Source organism: Macaca thibetana, chromosome 3 (genome assembly GCF_024542745.1).
Source record: "Macaca thibetana thibetana isolate TM-01 chromosome 3, ASM2454274v1, whole genome shotgun sequence".
Taxonomy (NCBI): domain Eukaryota; kingdom Metazoa; phylum Chordata; class Mammalia; order Primates; family Cercopithecidae; genus Macaca; species Macaca thibetana.
This window is the reverse complement of record NC_065580.1, coordinates 130,761,390-130,781,502: the sequence shown is the minus strand read 5'-3', so window position 1 is coordinate 130,781,502 and position 20,113 is coordinate 130,761,390. Positions and strand designations below refer to the sequence as shown.

Below are 20,113 nucleotides of genomic sequence, written 5' to 3'. Positions count from 1 at the left end.
GGCCAGATGGAAGTGGAAAAATATTTTGAAAGTGCGGAAAGGAAAGAATGCTAAACCAAGAATTCTATATCCAGTGGAAATACCCTTCAGGAATGAAGGTGAAATAAAGACATTCTCACATGCAAGAAAACAAAGAGAATTTCTTGCCAATGGATCTGCTCTCAAACAGTTGCTGAATGAGGTTTTTCAGACAGAAAGTGAATGACGCAGAAAGGAAACCTGAAACCCTGGAGAATGAAGAAAAACGACATAAAAGGAAATATCCAGGTGAGTGTAATACACTATTCTTCTATTGAAATGTTTAGCAGGCCGGGGGCAGTGGCTCACACCTATAATCCCAGCACTTTGGGAGGCCAAGGCAGACAGATCACCTGAGGTCAGGAGTTCAAGCCCAGCCTGGCCAACATGGCAAAACCCCGTCTCTACTAAAAATACAAAAGTTAACTGGGTGTGGTGGTGGGTGCCTGTAACCTCAGCTACTTGGGAGGATGAGGTAGGAGAATAGCTTAAACCTGGGAGGCAGAGGTTGTAGTGAGCCACGATTGTGCCACTGCACTCCAGCCTGGGTGACAGAGAGAGACTCTGTCTCAAAAAAAAAAAGAAAGAAAAGAAAGAAAGAAAGAAAAAGAAAAAAGAAAACTAGAAATACAAAGGCACTTTCTCAACCTTAGAAAGGACATCTGCACCAAAACTTCAAACAAACTTAAAGCTAGCATCATTTTAATGATGAAAGATGGGTGCTTTACCTCTAAGATCAGGAACAAGGAAATGGTATCCCCTTTCCAATTATATCCAAAGTTGTTCTGGAGATTCAAGACAGCGCAATGAATTTTCTCATGTATCACCTTCTCCCAAGCATGAGGTTATTTAATGTTTTGTTTGAAATTATTATCACATATTTTGCTCAGATGAAGACCTGTAAATAGCTCAACCTCTGAATTTCAATTTTACCTGAATACTACTGGGATCATCTGTAAACACTGTGATTCTTATAAATTCAAGCAATTTTTACATACAAATATGGATCTAATTTTCCATGTATGTTAAAAAATCTATCAATAAAATTATTTATACTTATAAAAACTTAAAAAATGTAAAAAAGGCATCCAGATTGGAAAAAAAAAAAAAAAAGATTGTCTTTATTTACAGATGACATGGTAGTTGTGTTAATTTGTTATTGCTGCATAAAAAATTACCACCATCAGTGGCTTAAACACCCATTGTCTCGCAGTTTCCGTAGGGCAAAAGTCTTGGTGTGGCCCAGCTGGGCCCTTTTCTCAGGGTCTCAAAAGGCTGAAATAAAAATGTTCAGTGAGCTCTATTCTCATCTGGAGGCTAGACCAGAGAAAAGAATCTGCTTTCAATGTGGTGGCTCACACCTGTAATCCCAGCACTTTTGGAGGCCAAGGCAGGAAGATTGCTTGAGCCCAGGAGTTTGAGAACAGCCTGGGCAACATAGTAAGACCCTGGCTGTGCAAAAAAATCAAACAGATTAGTCGAGTGTGGTGGTGCACACCTGTAGTCCCAGCTACTCGGGAGGCTGAGGTGGGAGGATTACTTGAGCTCTGGAGGTCAAGGGTACAGTGAGCTGTGACTGGGCCACTGTATTCCAGCCTGGCAAAACAGCAAAACCCCACCTCCAAGAAAAAAAAAAGGAAAGGGAAAAAATAAAAGAATCTGCTTTCAAAGCATAACATAAAATTAAGCATATATAAAAATATAGACTTTAAACATTTTGAGACAGGGTCTTGCTTTATTACCCAGGCTGGTCTTGAACTCCTGGCCTCAAGCAATCCTTCTGCTTTGGCCTCCCAAAGCACTGGGATTACAGGCATGAGTCACTGTGCCTGTTCTAAAATATATAATTTTACTTATTTTAAAGTATATAATTCAGTGTTTGTTAGTATATTTACCATGTTGTATAACTATTACAATTATCTAATACTAGAACATTTCCACCACTCCAAATGGAAATCCCATTCTTCCCATTTTCCCCTTCTCCCCATCCCAGGGAAACCACTTATCTACATTTCATCTTGATGGATTTGCCTATTCTGGATATATCTTATAATTGGAATCATACCACATACAGCCTTCTGTGTCCAGTTTCTTTGCCTAGCATAATGTTTTTAAGGTTTAGCCAAGTATGTATTTTGTTCCTTTAGTTGGCTGGTCAATATCCACTTTATGGATATACCATCTTTTGTTTATCCATTCATCAGTTGATGGACATTTGGGTTGTATTCAATTTTTAACTATTGTCAATAATTCTGCTACAAGCATTTATATACAAGTTTTTGTGTGAACATGTGTTTTCAATTCTTTTGTGTATATATCTAGGAGTAGAATTGCTGGATCCTATGGTAACTCTATGTTTACCCTTTGAGGAATGTCAAACTGTTTTCCAAAATGACTTAACATTTTACACTACAACGCAAAAGGTTTACAATGTCTCCACATCCTTTCTGACACTTCTTGGTGCTGTTGTTATCACCATCCTAGTGGGTTTTGATCTTATTGTGGTTTTGACTTGTATTTCTCTAATGACTGATGATTTTGAGCATCTTTCATGTGCTTATTGACCACTTGTGTATCTTCTTTGGAGAAATATCTACTCTCATTAAATCTGTCCATTTTTAATTTAGTTGTTTGTCTTTTTGTTGTTGAATTTTGCAAGTTCTTTATATTCTCTACATTACACCATTATACCATACTTTATTTGCAAATATTTTATCCTATTCTGTGGGTTATCTTTTCACTTTCTTAATGGTGTCATTTGATTCACATAAGTTTTGGATTTTGATGAAATCCAGTTTATCTATTTCTTATATTTATTGCTTGGACTTTCTAATTCACATTTAGGAAATTGCTGCCTAACCCAAGTCATGAGATTTACACCTGTTTCCCTCTAACAATTTTATAACTTTAGCTCTGGCATTTGAAGTTAAATTTTGTATATGTTATGAGGTAGGTATCCAACTTTCTGGGGTTTTTTTTGCATGTGGACATTCAGTTGTCTCAACATTATTTGTTGAAAAGACTGTTCTTCCCTCCATTAAATGACCTTGGCACCCTTGTCGAAAATCAATTGACCAAAATGTATAGGTTTTCTTTTTGGACTCTCAATTATATTCCATAGCATGTATTTTTTTTTTTTTAATTTATTTATTATTATTATACTTTAAGTTGTAGGGTACATGTGCATAACATGCAGGTTTGTTACATATGTATACTTGTGCCATGTTGCTGTGCTGCACCCATCAACTCGTCATTTACATCAGGTATAACTCCCAATGCAATCCCTCCCCCCTCCCCCCTCCCCATGATAGGCCCTGGTGTGTGATGTTCCCCTTCCTGAGTCCGAGTGATCTCATTGTTCAGTTCCCACCTATGAGTGAGAACATGCGGTGTTTGGTTTTCTGTTCTTGTGATAGTTTGCTAAGAATGATGGATTCCAGCTGCATCCAAGTCCCTACAAAGGACTCAAACTCATCCTTTTTGATGGCTGCATAGTATTCCATGGTGTATATGTGCCACATTTTCTTAATCCAATCTGTCACTGATGGACATTTGGGTTGATTCCAAGTCTTTGCTATTGTGAATAGTGCTGCAATAAACATACGTGTGCATGTGTCTTTATAGCAGCATAATTTATAATCCTTTGGGTATATACCCAGTAATGGGATGGCTGAGTCATATGGTACATCTAGATCTAGATCCTTGAGGAATCGCCATACTGTTTTCCATAATGGTTGAACTAGCTTACAATCCCACCAACAGTGTAAAAGTGTTCCTATTTCTCCACATCCTCTCCAGCACCTGTTGTTTCCTGACTTTTTAATGATTGCCATTCTAACTGGTGTGAGATGATATCTCATTGTGGTTTTGATTTGCATTTCTCTGATGGCCAGTGATGATGAGCATTTTTTCATGTGTCTGTTGGCTGTATGAATGTCTTCTTTTGAGAAATGTCTGTTCATGTCCTTTGCCCACTTTTTGATGGGGTTGTTTGTTTTTTTCTTGTAAATTTGTTTGAGTTCTTTGTAGGTTCTGGATATTAGCCCTTTGTCAGATGAGTAGATTGCAAAAATTTTCTCCCATTCTGTAGGTTGCCTGTTCACTCTGATGGTAGTGTCTTTTGCTGTGCAGAAGCTCTTTAGTTTAATGAGATCCCATTTGTCAATTTTGGCTTTTGCTGCCGTTGCTTTTGGTGTTTTAGACATGAAATCTTTGCCCATGCCTATGTCCTGAATGGTACTACCTAGGTTTTCCTCTAGGATTTTTATGGTATTAGGTCTAACATTTAAGTCTCTAATCCATCTTGAATTAATTTTCGTATAAGGAGTAAGGAAAGGATCCAGTTTCAGCTTTCTACTTATAGCTAGCCAATTTTCCCAGCACCATTTATTAAATAGGGAATCCTTTCCCCATTTCTTGTTTCTCTCAGGTTTGTCAAAGATCAAATGGCTGTAGATGTGTGGTATTATTTCTGAGGACTCTGTTCTGTTCCATCTATATCTCTGTTTTGGTACCAGTACCATGCTGTTTTGGTTACTGTAGCCTTGTAGTATAGTTTGAAGTCAGGTAGCGTGATGCCTCCAGCTTTGTTCTTTTGACTTAGGATTGTCTTGGAGACGCGGGCTCTTTTTTGGTTCCATATGAACTTTAAAGCAGTTTTTTCCAATTCTGTGAAGAAACTCATTGGTAGCTTGATGGGGATGGCATTGAATCTATAAATTACCTTGGGCAGTATGGCCATTTTCACGATATTGATTCTTCCTATCCATGAGCATGGTATGTTCTTCCATTTGTTTGTGTCCTCTTTGATTTCACTGAGCAGTGGTTTGTAGTTCTCCTTGAAGAGGTCCTTTACATCCCTTGTAAGTTGGATTCCTAGGTATTTGATTCTCTTTGAAGCAATTGTGAATGGAAGTTCATTCCTGATTTGGCTCTCTGTTTGTCTGTTACTGGTGTATAAGAATGCATAGCATGTATTTTTATACTTATGCCAGTGCCACACTGTTTTGACTACTGTAGCCTTGTAGTAAGTTTTGAAATCAGAAAGTGAGTCCTCCAACATTTTTCTCCTTTTTAAGATTGTTTGTCTAGTCATGGTTCCTTGAATTTCTATATGAATATTAAGATTAGCTTGCTTATTTTTGCACAAAGGCAGTTAGAATTTTGACAGCAGTTGCACTGAGTCTGCAGATCAGTTTGGGGAATCTTATCTTCAGTTTTTTTAGACGTATTTTCCTTTAGCTTTTAAAACATTTTATACATAGCTGATTAAAGTCTTTGTCTAGTAAGTTCACCATCTGGGCTTTCTCAAAGGTAATTTCTGTTGATTGCTTTTTTACTCTGTGGGTAATATGGGCTACATTTTCCTGTGTGTGTGTGTGTGTGTGTGTGTGTGTGTGTGTTTGCATGTATTGTAATTTTTTATTGAATGCTGAACATTTTTACTATTATAAAAGAATAATTATGGAAATTAGATACCCCTTGCCTATGGTTTGTTGTTGATGCTTAGTTTAGTTATTGTTTGTTTAACAACTTCTCTGAACTAATTTTGTGAAGTCTGTATTATTTGCCATATGTGGGCATTGACATCTTTGTTCGGTTAGCTTAGTGGTCAGCTAATGACTGGACTGAGATTTCCTTAAACTTATGAAACCCCAAATTTCCCAGTCTTTCCAGAACAGCTCTGTAAGTTTCTCCAACACTCAGCCAAGCTGTTGACAAGTGTGACATAGTCTTTACTTTCTACATGCCTAGAAGCTGAAGGTCAGCCAGAGGTGAGCACTTAGGGCCTCCTCAGATCCTTCCTGGGCATATTCACAGCTCTGGGAATGAATGTTAACTTCTAAATTCCCAGGAATATGTTAGAGCTTTTCAAAACCTCCCCTTCCCCCCAAAGCATTTTATTTCCCAGCCATTCCTCCTAAACTTTTTGATTAGTCTGTTGTTTGCTTCAACTGTTATTCAACTGTAATCCATTGGCTTAAGCAGCAGGAACTAAGTCATTTGCCTGCAAATGTTTTCATCTAACAACCCCTGGTAGTGGCTTCAGCACTGGGTGATTTCCAAGTTAGATGAGAAAAAGTCAAACCTTTTGAGCTTTTTCAAGGGAGTCATCAGACAAGCTAAAACAAATACTTACAATTTTTTGTGAATGAGGTTTATCCTATTACCAGTACTGGACATGTGGGCTATCATTTCAAAGCTATCACTTATCTGGGGAGCAGAGAATAGGGAAAGTTAACATCCCACAAAGCTTGTTATTCTCACCAAAATGCAGCTATTTTTCTTGAATAAGTGCTTCCTGGGTTGCTGCAAGCTTTTGACTAGTTTCCAGAGTTCCAACAAATTGATTCTGACCTTTTTTTTCAGGATTTTTAAATTGCTTTTATGGAAACACAGAATTTAGAGTTCCCGATCTGCCATTTTCACTGATGTCACTCTCTAGTTAATCACTTCAAGTAGAAGGCAAAAATCTTACCAGCACATAAGTCCTTTTATTCTGTTCTTTTATATTGTAGTTGTCTTATATACTACTTCCATATACCTTAGAATCTCCATTAGGTAATGTTATAATCTTTACTTCCATCTGCCAAACATGGTTTTTTTTGTTTTTGCTTTTGTTTTTTGAGATGGAATCTCAAAATACAAATACAAAATCTGTTTTTGTATTTTTAGCAGAGACGGAGTTTCACCATGTCGGCCAGGCTGGTCTTGATCTCCTGACCTCAAGTGATCTGCCTGCCTCCGCCTCCCAAAGTGCTGCAGTTACAGGCATGAGCCACTGTGCCTGGCCTGTATTCCTAGTTTTCTGAAAGTTTTTCTTTTTGAGTCAGGAATGAATGCTGGATTTTGTCAAATGCTTTTCCAGCATCTAACAAGATGATCATGTGGGTTTTCTTAGTCTGTTATGGTGAATTATGTTGTTTGATTTTAGAATGTTAAACCAACTTTCCATTTCTGAGATAAACTTTCACTTGATTGTGTTGGACTATCCTTTTTATATAATACATTTTCATTGGTCAAAATTTTGTAAAGAATATTTGAGGCTGTGTTCATAAGTTTTTGTATTTTTTTTAGAGACAGAGTCTCTAAAAACAAACTGGATTACAGTGGTGTGATCATAGCTCACTGCAACCTCCAACTCCTGGGCTCAAATGATCCTCCCACCACAGCCTCCCAAAGTGCTGGGATTAGAGGTGTGAAGCACTACACCTGGTCAGTTTATTCTTATTTTCTCTGATAATACAATAATTTTTAAAGGATACATTAAAGGGTTAAACCCTAAGTAAAATACATCCAATTAATGGCAACGGTATTAGCTAACAGTTATAGGGTGCACACCAGACACCAGACTAAACACTCTTCATGAACTATCTCAATTAATACAACAGATATACCAGAAAAATCACTCAACCTCTATAAACAGCACTACACTATTCATTACATCGTTTCAAAATTCCAAGTGACTACAGCTGGCAATTTCAGGCAATTATCAGCCATTCCCTGGTCACAGTGTTCATGACCCATGTCAAATTTCACCTTGAAAACTCTTGCAAACACAAAAATGTCCAACAGAGACAGGACACTCTCAATGAGGAGTTTTCTTCACACTACTTGAAAGCATTCCTTATTTACTACACGTTTCTCATTCATATCAGTTATGTTTTAGCATTCTATCTGTCTGTCTAATCTATCCATCCGTCCACCCCCAGCAGCTGTGTAGCTGATTTGTCTCTTAATACAACTCTGATGTTAAGACTCAAAGCCTGCAGGGACCTGAAAATGACACGGCCACCTCCCAGGTGCAGGAGAATATTTTTGGAGACTGCTGGCATCACGTGCAACCTTCTCCCACTCACTCAAATTCACACAACTTCTCTCTGTTTCAATTCACTACAACTCTTACCATGGAAGAAACCAAGTATGCCTGTCGGTCTATGCTATTGAAGGAGAAGTGTTATAAATAGGGTATTTGCTACTGAAACATAATATGTGAAGAGCAGTGTAGATAGTTAGAAACAGTGCACATTGTTTTTTATTAATTTGATGAATTCTCCAACAGAGTTAGAAAATCCAATAGTCAGAAAAAGAGAAGATCCCACTTAGGTTCCACAGCCCCATGCCAGCTGGATACCAGTCAAACCCCACAAATTAGCAAATGCCAAGCTTTGATGAAAATGAAAAGTAAACATGGGGCCTACAAGAAGATACTGCAACATGTAGGGAGGAAAACCATTGTCCCAAGTCTCAAAGAAAGAGCCTATTCCATCTTAAGAAACAGAAGTAGGCTGGGTGCGGTGGCTCACACCTATAATCCCAACACTCTGGGAGGATCGTTTGAAGCCAGGAGTTCCAGACCCGCCTGGGTAACATAGCAAGACCCTGTCTCTACAAAAAGTATAAAAATTAGGCGGGCATGGTGGTGCGCATCTGTAGTTCCAAATGCTCAGGAGGCTGAGGCAGAAGGATCTCTTGAGCCCATGACTTCTCATTTACCTGGGAGGTGACTGTGTCGTTTTCAGTTCCCTGCGAGCTTCATGTCCTAGCATCAGAGTCATATTAAGAGACAAACCAGCTAGACAGCTGCTTGGGGAGGGGATGGATGGATGGATGGATGGATGGATGGATGGATGGATGGGATGGATGGGATGGATGGATGGATGGATGGATGGATGGATGGATGGACGGAATGGATGGACGGACGGACGGACGGATGGATGGATGGATGGATTACATAGATAGATAGATAGATAGATAGATAGATAGATAGATAGATAGACAGACAGACAGATAGACAGACAGACAGACAGACAGACAGACAGACAGCGCTAAAGTTCGCTTCAGCCCTGAGCCTCACCCAAGGCTGCAGTGAACTATGATAAGGCCACGGCACTCCAGCCTCGGCAACAGAGCAAGACCCTGTCTCAAGAAGAAAAGAAACAAGTAAATTTTAGAAACCCTGTTGATGGGGTCACCCTAAAAGGATGCAGGAAGACATGGTCTTTGTGAGACTGGGGCAGATCGCTGCAAAGAGAGCACAGCATAGTGACAGAGAAGCCACAAACAAGAAAATAAGGAGAGAGGAATGAAACATTCAGCAGCAGAATAAAAATGCACATCAGAGGCAATAAAGACTCGATGTTTTCCTGAAAAATAGTTTTGATGTAAGAGAAAAACTAGAAGAGCTCTCCCAGAATGCAGGCGGAAAGCACAAAGATATAAACACGTTGATAAATGTGTATTAAATTATGCAAAGAATGAAGATGCAACCTAAGAATTATAGGTGTTCCTTGCTTTTACACTGTTGGTGAGAGTGTAAATTCATTCAACCATTGTGGAAGACAGTGTGGCGATTCTTCAAGGATAGAGAACCAGAAATACCATTTGACCCAGCAATCCTATTACTAGGTATATACCCAAAGGATTATAAATCATTCTACTATAAAGATACATGCACACGTATGTTTACTGCAGCACTATTCACATTAGCGAAGAGCTGGAACCAACCCAAATGCCCAGGAATGATGGACTGGATAAAGAAAATGTGGCACATATATACCACGAATACTATGCAGCCATGAAAAACAATGAGTTCATGTCCTTTGCAGGGGTATGGTTGAGCTGGAAGCCATCATTCTCAGCAAACTAACACAGGAACAGAAAACCAAACACCCCGTGTTCTCACTTACAAGTGGGAGCTAAATAATGAGAAAACATGGAAACAGGGAGGGGAACATCACACGTCGGGGCCTGTCAGGGGGATGGGCGCAAGGGGAGGGAGAGCATTAGGACAAATAGCTAGATAACGGGTGGATAGGTGCAGCAAACCACCATGGCACACGTATACCTATGTAACAAACCTGCGCGTTCTGCACATGTATCCCAGAACTTAAAGTAAAATTAAAAAAAAAAAAAAGAATTATAGGTGTTCCAAGAAGTAAGCCAAACCCATAGGAGAGAGGCAATCATCAGAAAAATGCAAACCTTAAGTTTCTTTTCTGAACTGATTAAAAAGTATGAAGTTCAAGTGGATCACAACTTCCTGCCGAAATTGATGATAAGAGACTTATAGGTAAATATGTGCTAGTAACATTTTTTAACATTATGGGTGTAGGGGAAAAGAATCACTGCAATGTACAAGCAAAACAAAACAGAAATGCAAGCCCCTTGGATGGACCCTAAGAGGAATCAAAGCTGCAAGTGTTGGAGACAAGTCCTTCAGCTGATGGGAGCATTGTCCCTGGGCATTTCTAGCTGTGGCCCAGGGAGATCAACAATAGGAATTTTTCTGTCAGTACAAGATGTTCATGGTAGAGGACCGTCTTAATGATGAACAATGAGAAAGGGAGAAAAATGACAGCCATCAGGCAAGAAGTTAAGAGAATCTGGGCGCACAGACATGTGAGAAACACCTCTGCAGAGTCTGGGAGGCTTAAGTTTCCAAAGAGTGAGTGACAGACTGTCAGAAAAATGCTTCCTGGTGACTGTTATTAGAAGCGCATTTTTTTTATTTCAATTTTTTTTTAGATTCAGGGGGTACATGTGCAGGTTTGTGACATGGGTATATTGTGTAATGCTGAGGTTTGGGGTACAATTTTATCCATCACCCGGGTAGTCAGCATAGCACCCCACAGGTAGTTTCTCAACCCTTCCCCACCTCCCTCCCTTCCTCCTCTAGTAGTCCCCAGTGTCTGTTGTTTCAGTCTTTATGTACACGTGTACTCAATGTGTAGCTCCCACTTATAAATGAGAACATGCAGTATTTGGGTATCTGTTTCTGCGTTAGTTCGCTTAGGATGATAGTCTCCAGCTGCACCCATGTTGCTGCAAAGGACAGGATTTCTTTTTTTTTTTTTTTCTTTGAGATGGAGTCTCACTCTATTGCCAGGCTGGAGTGCAGTGGTGTGATCTTGGCTCACTGCAACCTCCACCTCCTGGGTTCAAGCGATTCTCCTGCCTCCACCTCCCAAGTAGCTGGGACTACAGGTGCCCGCCACTACACTTGGCTAATTTTTGTATTTTTAGTAGAGACGGGGTTTCACCATATTGGCCAGGATGGTCTCCATCTCTTGACCTCATGATCCACCCACCTCGGCCTCCCAAAGTACTGGGATTACAGGCATGAGCCGCCGTGCCCAGCCAGGATTTCATTCTTTTTAATGGCTGCATAGTATTCCATGGTGTATGTGCATATTTTCTTTATCCAAATCCATCATTGATGAGCAGCTAGGTTGATTCCATATCTTTGCTATTGTGAATAGTACTGCAGTGTATAAGGGTGCATGTGTCTTTTTGGCAGAACAATTTATTTTCCCTTGGGTCTATATTCTGTAATGAGACTGCTGGGTGAAAGGACACTTCTGCTTTTAGTTCTTTGAGAAATCTCCAAACTGCTTTCCACGGTGGTTGAGCTAATTTACATTCCCACCAACAGAGTATGAGCCTTCCCTTTTCTCTGCAGCCTCATCAACATCTGTTATTTTCTGACTTTTTAACTAGTGTGAGGTGGTATCTCATTGTGGTTTTGATTTGCCTCTCTCTGATGGTTAGTGATGTTGAGCATTTTTTCATGTTTGTTGGCTGCCTGCACGTCTAGAATGTGACACCCGGAGAGCAGGCCCTATGGGATGCCGTCTTCACTTCTGTCCCCAGCAGCTGGTGCAGATGGTCCTTGTATAACTGCAAGTATAGGACCCCATCCTACCTCCAAGGAATTGTTCTGGGAAGGGACAGAGCAGGGAGTCTTTACAATGAGGAGAAGAAAAGTCCTGTCTGAACATTTGTTCCTGCCCAGTAGAGAGAATAAGCAATGATTTCACAACTTATTTTCCAATCCATAGTGCAGCTAAGGGTGGGGACACAGAGGAGTTGGCCCTGTTGTCCCATTAGCATCACAATAATCCCTTTTTAAAATTTTACTTTAAGTTCTGGGATACATGTCCAGAACATGCAGGTTTGTTACATAGGGATACATGTTGACCCAGCATCCCATTATTGGGTATATACCCAAAGGATTATAAATCATTCTACTATAAAGACACATGCACACATATGTTTACTGCAGCACTATTTACAATAGCAAAGACTTGGAACCAACCCAAATGCCCATCAATACTAATCCCCATTTCTTATGCCTAATTGCATTCCTGGATATGACTTGGAAGAAGAAGGAGGCAAAATGCTTTCTCCATTATGGGCAGGGGACATTTTTGCAGATTATGTAGCCTTTAATAAAATAGTTTTTTCCATTATGTGGACTCATACAAAACTGTCTCTGAGAAGTATAATTTTTCCTTGGGAGGTGAGTGAATGTCTGCAACTGTGTGCATATTCTCTCCAAGATCTATTCCTGGGGGATCAGAAGACCACAGAGAGAATAAAAAACGTATGTTGATTTCAACGAATGCTGCTGGAACAACTGAATGATCATACAAAAAGAAATGAACCTTAAAAAGAAGAAAGAAGAAGAGAGGAAGAAAATGAACCTAAATATAGAACTTACACCTTTTTATTAATTTGGGTTAATGAAAATTAATTCAAAATGGGGCTTGGTGTTGTGTGCCTGTAGTCCCAGCTACTCAAGAGGTTGATGGGGGAGGATTGCTTGAGCCTGGGAGTTCGAAGCTGCAGTATGCTATGTTGCACCTGTGATCAGCTACTGCACTCTAGCCTGGGCAACATAGTGAGACCCCATCTCAAGAAAACAAAATGGATCACAGGCCTTAATGTAAAACACAAAACTATAAAACTTCTAGAAGAATACATAGGAGAAACTAGAGGTGACCTTGTGTTTGGTGGTGAGCTTTCAGATAAAACACCAAAAGCATGATCCATAAAAGAAAAAAATTGCTAGTTTGGACATTATTAATATTTTAAAACACACTTTTAAGAGAATGAAAAGATGAACCACAGATTGGGAGGAGAAAAATATTTGAAGAACGCATATCTGATAAAGGACTTGTAGTCAAAATATACCAAGAAGTGGTAAAACTCAACAATAAAAAAAAACAAAGAATCTCATGGGAAAAGTAGTCAAAAGATTTGAATGTACTCCTCAGCAAAGAAAAATATACAGACGCCAAATAAACATATGAAAAGATGCTCAACATCATTCATCATAGAGAATTACAAATTAATACAATGAGGTACCACTACACACCTATAAGAATGACTAGAGCATGTTTTAAAAGACAGTAATAACTGCTAGCAAAAACATGAAGCAACAGGAACTTTCTTCCTTGATGATGGGAATACAAAATGGTATAGTCACTTTGGGAGACAATTTAGAAGTTTCTTACAAGGCTAAACATAATCTTATCACATGATTCAGCAATCATGATCTCAGGTATTTACTCAACTAATTTGAAAACATTATGTCCACACAAAAATCTGCATGCAAATGTTTATAGCAGCTTTATTCAGAATCACAGAAAAGTGGAAGCAATTACAGTGTCCTTTAATAAGTGAATGGATAATAAGCCAACTGTGGTACATCTATAACATGGAATATTACTCAGCTATAAAAAGAAAAGCCATATTGATATGGTTTGGCTTCATGTCCCCACCCAAATCTCATCTTGAATTCTCATCCCCAGGTGTCAAAGGAAAATGGAATATTATTCAGTTATAAAAAAAGAAATGCCATATTGATATGATTTGGCTTCATGTCCCCACCCAAATCTCATCTCGAATTCTCATCCCCAGGTATCAAAGGAAAATGGAATATTATTCTGTTATAAAAAAAGAAATACCATATTGATATGGTTTGGCTCTGTGTCCCCACCCACATCTCATTGGAATTCTTATCCCCAGGCATCAAGGAAGGAACTTGGTGGGGGTGATTGAATCATGGGAGTGGTTACCTCTGTGCTGTTCTTGTGATCGTGACTGAGTTCTCACGAGATCTAATGGTTTAAAAGTGTGTGGCAGTTTCCCCATCATACACTCTCTCTCCTGCTGCCATGTGAAGAAGGTCCTTGCTTCCCCTTCACCTTCCACCATGCCTGGAAGTTTCCTGAGGCCTCCCTGACCATGCAGAACTGTGAGTCAATTTAACCTTTTTTATTTATACATTACCCAGTCTTGGGTAGTTTTTTATAGCAGTGTAAAAACAACTAATACAAATTATCAAACCACAAAGACATGGGTTAATCTTAAATGCAGATATATAAGTGAGAGAAGCCAGTTTGAAAAGGCTGCCTACTGTATGCTTCCAATCGCACAATATTCTGGAAAAGGCAAAACTCTCAGGGATAAAGGGAAGGGATGAAGAGGTGAAGCAGAGAGCATTTTTCAGGGCAGTGAAACTATTTTGTATGGAACTGTAACTGTGGATACATGACAATACGTATTTGTCAAAACCCGTTGAACTTTGGCACAAAGAATGAATCTTAATGCATGAAAATTTTAAAAAATGATCTAGGAGGTCCATGGAATCCCAGGATGGAATACAGAATGTGACAAATCAATCTGTATTACAAATGGCATGACACAAACTCACTGAAGGGGTGAGGAGAAAAGTGCTGACCTAAGTAACTTTGGAAATGGCTGGATTCTAGAAAACTCACTGCAAAGGAACTATACATAAGCGTTTTAGTTGATAAGGCTGTTTCCTATGGGTGAACGGGTTAACAATTCTGATATTACTTGTAAACTAGACCTAAGCAATTAAGCAAATAAATGGTGGATAGTAGGAGCCAGATTGCAGTATTGAAGTGGGGGTTTCCAATAAACAAGAGGAGAATTCTAGGATGACCATGTAATAATGGATTACAGTTGGAGACATCAGTGCAGACCTATGTGTTGTTGTTTTTTAGAGATGGAGTATCACTCTTTCACCCAATCTGGAGAACAGTGGTATAATCACAGCTCACTGCAACCTTGAACTCCTGGGTTCAAGAGATCCTCTTACCTCAGGATTCTGAGTAGCTAGGGCTACAGGGGCATGCCACCACACCTAGCTAATTAAAACAAAAAAATTTAAGGAGTCTTGTCACCTTGACCTGGCTCGCCTTAACCCCATGTTTAACTTAATATAGATACAGATGGTTACATATAGAAGTATAGATATGTGTACATACATGGGTTAGTATATATACATATATTCCATTATTCTGTCAGCTGAGGGGACCTAGAAATAACAATGCCCCAGTAGCAATACACAAGATGAGCCTGGAGCATCTTTTAGTGCCAGAAAGTAAGAAAATTCTCAAAACACAGGGGGCAACAGTTCCCAATGGCCAAGGGTACGACGATTTGAGCAATAAAAGAAAAAAGTTGTATTGGGTCATAACCCAAAGTATAAAATAAATATCCATGAGTCCATACTTATGAAAATACATGATCAAACTAAGGAAGGAAGGGAGGGAGGGAAGAAAGGAAGGAAGAAGGAAGGTAGGAAGGAGGGAGGGAAGGAGGGAAGGAAGGAAGAAGCAAAGGAGGGAAGAAGGGAAGGAAGGAAGAAGGGAAGGAAGGAAGGAAGGAAGGAAGGAAGGAAGGAAGGAAGGAAGGAAGGAAGGAAGGAAGGAAGGAAGGAAGGAAGGAAGGAAGGAAGGGAAGGAATCTCCCATACGGAAGAATTCCAAATAATTTATAGGTAATCTGACCTCATGGCGCAGGAGCATAACTCCTGTTTCTTAAGTGTAGTCTGTGAAGTGACTTTCTCCCAAAGGATACAGTATGGAAGGAGGAAAAAGTTGTAACTTCACAGCAGAGAAAGCTGACAAACACACACTCCCTCCACCGGGTGATCAAGGTCAACATCAACCATGATAGTCATGTTGATAGTGTAAGCCTTTAATACGATGTGGTGAAAATGGCCCTTCCCCTCTGTGATCTTCCTCCCCTAAACCCATCACCCCAGTCTAATCATGAGAAAACCGTCAGATGAATCCCAACTGAGAGACAGTCTACAATATACCTACCCAATACTTTTCAAAGCTGTCAGGGTCATCAAAAATAAAAGTCTGAGAAACTGTCACAGCCAAGGGGAACTAAGGAGACAGGACAAGTAAATGCACCCTTGCCAGGCACAGGAGGACAAATACCGCATGATCTCACCCACATGTCATCTGAAAAGGTTGATCTCATAGAAGTTAAGAGTAGAATAGTGGTTACCAGGGGCTGGGGAGAACTGGGGGATGGGGATAGGGAGAGGCTGGTCAGTCGGTATAAAGTCACAGTGAGGTGAGAGGAATAAGTTCTGTGTTCTATTGCGCTGTAGGGTGACTGTAGTTAACAATAGTATGTTGTATATTTCCAAAGAGTTATTCGGTTGGTGCAAAAGTAATTGTGAGTTTCGCCATTGACTTTTAACGGTGAAACGCACAATTGCTTTTGCACCAACCTAGTAGAAGAAAGGATTTTTTAAAATGTTCTTCCCACAAAGAAATGATCAACGTTTGAAGTGATGAACATGCTAATTACCCTGAATTGATCAATACACAATCCACAAATGTGTCACATTACACTGTAACCCATAAAAATGACAGTTATTAAGCCCATTAAAAAAATTTTTTTTTTTTTTTTTTTAGGCAGAGTCTCACTCTGTCACCCAGGTTGGAGTGCAGTGGCGCAATCTCGGCTCACTGCAAGCTCCGCCTCCTGGGTTCATGCTATTCTCCTGCTTCAGCCTCCTGAGTAGCTGGGACTACAGGCGCCCGCCACCACATCCGGCTAATTCTTTGTATTTTTAGTAGAGACGGGGTTTCATCGTATTAGCCAGGATAGTCTCGATCTCCTGACCTCGTGATCCACCCGCCTCGGCCTCCCAATGTGCAGGGATTACAGGCGTGAGCCACTGCACCCGGCAATAAAAATTTTTAAAACGGGGCACATCCTTCCATCTTCCCAAGAGATACTTCCTACCTCCTGTCCCGCCTGGACATGGTCTCAGGAGTCTTGGAGAGCAAGGAAAAATGCAAAAAAAGAAACAAACAAACAAACAAAGGTACCGTTATATCCTACAATGAGATCAAAGGACATTAAGTAAAAACTCAACGAAATTTGCATAAATCATGAGCCTTAATGAATAACAATGTATCAAAGTAGTTCATTAACCGCAGCACATGTACCATACTTAAATAAAATGCTAATGGGCGATACCAGGTGTTGGGGATATGGGCACTCTGTGCTATCTTTGCAATGTTTCTGCAAATCCAAAACTGTTCTAAAAAAATAAAGTTTATTTTTAAAAAATTAAATCTCATATTGTCTCCCCCATCTGTGCCCTCTCCCTAAAAGATGGCCTAAAAATGTGTAGAGAAAGAGAGAGCATCGTGGCTTATGCATCCTGCGTGCTGATCCCACATACGTGACCACAGACACTTGTTGGTCTCCAGGGGGGATGTGTCTTACCATGCAGTCGCAGGTGTGCCCTGGCTGGCCTCCAATCCTGACGTTCAGAACTGGTGCATTTGGGCTCCTTCGAGTTGGTGCAATGCTTTCAGGATTCCTGGTATCTGCCCTGAGTGTTTGCGTGTCCTCTCAGCTCTGTTTTGCTGCAGATCGCTGGGTCTCTATTTTGCCCTCTCTCTAGACCTGGCCCAACAGGCTAAGTCCATCCTCTGTTCTGGAAACACCCTGGCATCCAGCGCCTCCTTCAGTTACCACACAGCCATTGAGTGAGACTCAGGAAAGCTACCTTGTTGCGCTCTCTATTCATTTAACTAGACTTGCAAGCAGCATTTTGAGCAGGTGCTCTGTCCAGTGGGCTCCCAAGGTCTCCAGGGAAGGGCAAGGCAGGAGCCCCTGTCCCTGGTACTCACATCAAACACCCCCTGGGGACTAATCCAAGAGAGAAGGATGCAAGAATCCTAGTTTTCCTGTCTCTTTCTCCTTTTGCCCTTCTCTTCTCCAACTTTTGATCAGATAATAGAAGATTCCTTTACTTCTGTTTCATAGCTTCCTTCTTTCTGGCTCCATCCTCAAAATTAAGCTTTAAAAGTGTCCGAGGCATCTTCTTTACACTAGGAAAAGAATTCAAAAATCTGAGTCTTCCCTGTTAGACTTCAATTTTGCAAGCTTTCACTGCCCACGAAGCATGGTTTTAAAGTGTAATGTCTCCTTAAGAAGTCAAATGACTGTTGTCTTGCCCTGGGGTAAAAAGTCTCTTGACTTAAGCTCAGTTGCAATCAAATACCAATGGGCCAGGCTTGGTGGCTCATGCCTGTAATCCCAGCACTTTGGGAGGCTGAGACGGGTGAATCACCTGAGGTCAGCAGTTCAAAACCAGCCTGGCCAACATGGTGAAACCCTGTCTCTACTAAAAATACAAAATTAGCTGAGCATGGTGGTGCATGCTGATAATCCCAGCTACTCAGGAGGCTGAGGCAGGAGAATCCCTTGAACCCGGGAGGCAGAGGTTGCAGTGACCCAAGATCACGCCATTGCAGCCATTACACTCCAGCCTAGGCAACAAGAGCAAAATCCCATTTAAAAAAAAAAAAGAAAGAAAAGAAAAAGGAGAATTAACAAGCACTAGTTTGATATTTGCCAAAATAGTATTCCCATGGCCTACTGCTGGGGTAGTATGATGAATTCTATGGGCTGGCTGGCTGGGAGACCAGGTTGGCTAAGGAGGGGTGGGAACTTTGCCCTGGGAAGCCTGAAAAAAGAAACACTGGCTCTAAGAAATACGAGGGATTTGGACCGGGCACGGTGGCTCACCCCTGTAATCCCAGCACTTTGGGAGGCCAAGGTGGGTGAATCATGAGGTCAGGAGTTTGACACCATCCTGGCCAACATCGTGAAACCCCATCTCTACTAAAAATTCAAAAAAATTAGCTGGGCATGGTGGCAGGCACCTGTAATCCCAGCTACTCAGAAGGCTGAGGCAGGAGAATCTCTTGAACCTGGGAGGCAGAGGTTGCAGTGAGCTGAGATCACGCCACTGCACTCCAGCCCAGGCGACAGTGTGAGACTCCGTTTCAAAAAAAAAGAGCGATAGAAAGAAGAGAGATTGGCTGCCCTGAGGCAGTGAAACATGGCTGAAAAACTCACCAGCCAGGGTGCCCAAGAATAGAATTCAAGAGGTCCACAAATTTGGATGGGAAAGAATATACCTTTATTTCCATTATCCTATAAATGAAATCCAGCATTTTCTTCAATTAGGAATGCAAGCCACAAGGCACCGCAGAGTTAGCAACGCCTGTGATTGTGCCACTAATATTTTCCTATCATGTTCCCATTGTCCCAATTACTTTGAAATGTTGTTTATGCTTACCATAACAGCACTTCAAAATCATGATTATTTTATCCACCAATAGCCCTTATTATTTAATGCATCAACAAAGAAGCACATGTGTTATTATATCAACACATTTGTTCTGCTTAATATTTTTGATACCATACTTATGTATAATATATTTCCTTTGTTGTTACCTCAAGTATTCTATTTTATGCATTTAGAAACATAATTCACAGGCCTCAACAGACTGCCAAAGAGATCCATGCATCAAAAGTACCCTTAAAATATATTTTTTCTGACTCTTAAGATTTCTTTGTACATTGTAATTTTTCCTGACATTGAAATTCTCCAGTTACTCCCAAGCCTTCAGTAAAACCTGATTTATATACATCTGCTGTGTGTTAACGGGGTTGTGGAGAATTGAGAGAGGATGGAGTAAAACAAATTTCACCCTCCCTATCCACCTCCCAACCCCAGAGGCTGGAGACTTGGTAGCAGCCGCATATTGAAAGAAGATGATAGATCCAGAGTCCCAGATGTAGACCCAAAGTGAAGCTGCAGAGGGCTAAGATGGTACCAAGCCCAGACAGGTTAGGAAAATGTTAAGAGATAAACACTCTTCAAACCTAATAATGAGCAGAGGTATCCACAGGATCCTCAGATCGCTGGAAGGCATCTTATGTTGACTTCCCCTAAAATCCTACTTTTCCATTTCACCCAGCAAGAAACCAGAAGATCCCAAAGAGGTGCATTGCTAGGAGCAGGTAGCAAAAGGATCCAGCATGATGAAGGAGTGTAGTCGTTTTAAAACATGGTCCCTGATATAGCTTGTCTGTGTCCCCACCCAAATATCATCTTGAATTGTAGCTCCCGTAATTCCCACACGCTGCAGGAGAGATCCAGTGGGAG

The 20,113-nt window shown here is 40.5% G+C and overlaps 1 protein-coding gene across 4 annotated transcripts in view; it reads right to left on the bottom strand.

Annotated features, from left to right (window-relative positions):
• Positions 1 to 20,113, bottom strand: part of CALN1 (calneuron 1) — a 662,896-nt gene that overhangs the window by 586,064 nt on the left and 56,719 nt on the right. Inside the window, exon 2 of one of the 4 annotated variants that reach the window (XM_050783596.1) lies at positions 17,374 to 17,984. The exons of the other annotated variants lie outside the window; for them this stretch is intronic. The gene's annotated coding sequence lies outside the window, so the exon portion shown is untranslated. The remainder of the gene's footprint in view (positions 1 to 17,373; positions 17,985 to 20,113) is intronic. 4 annotated transcript variants of the gene reach the window in all.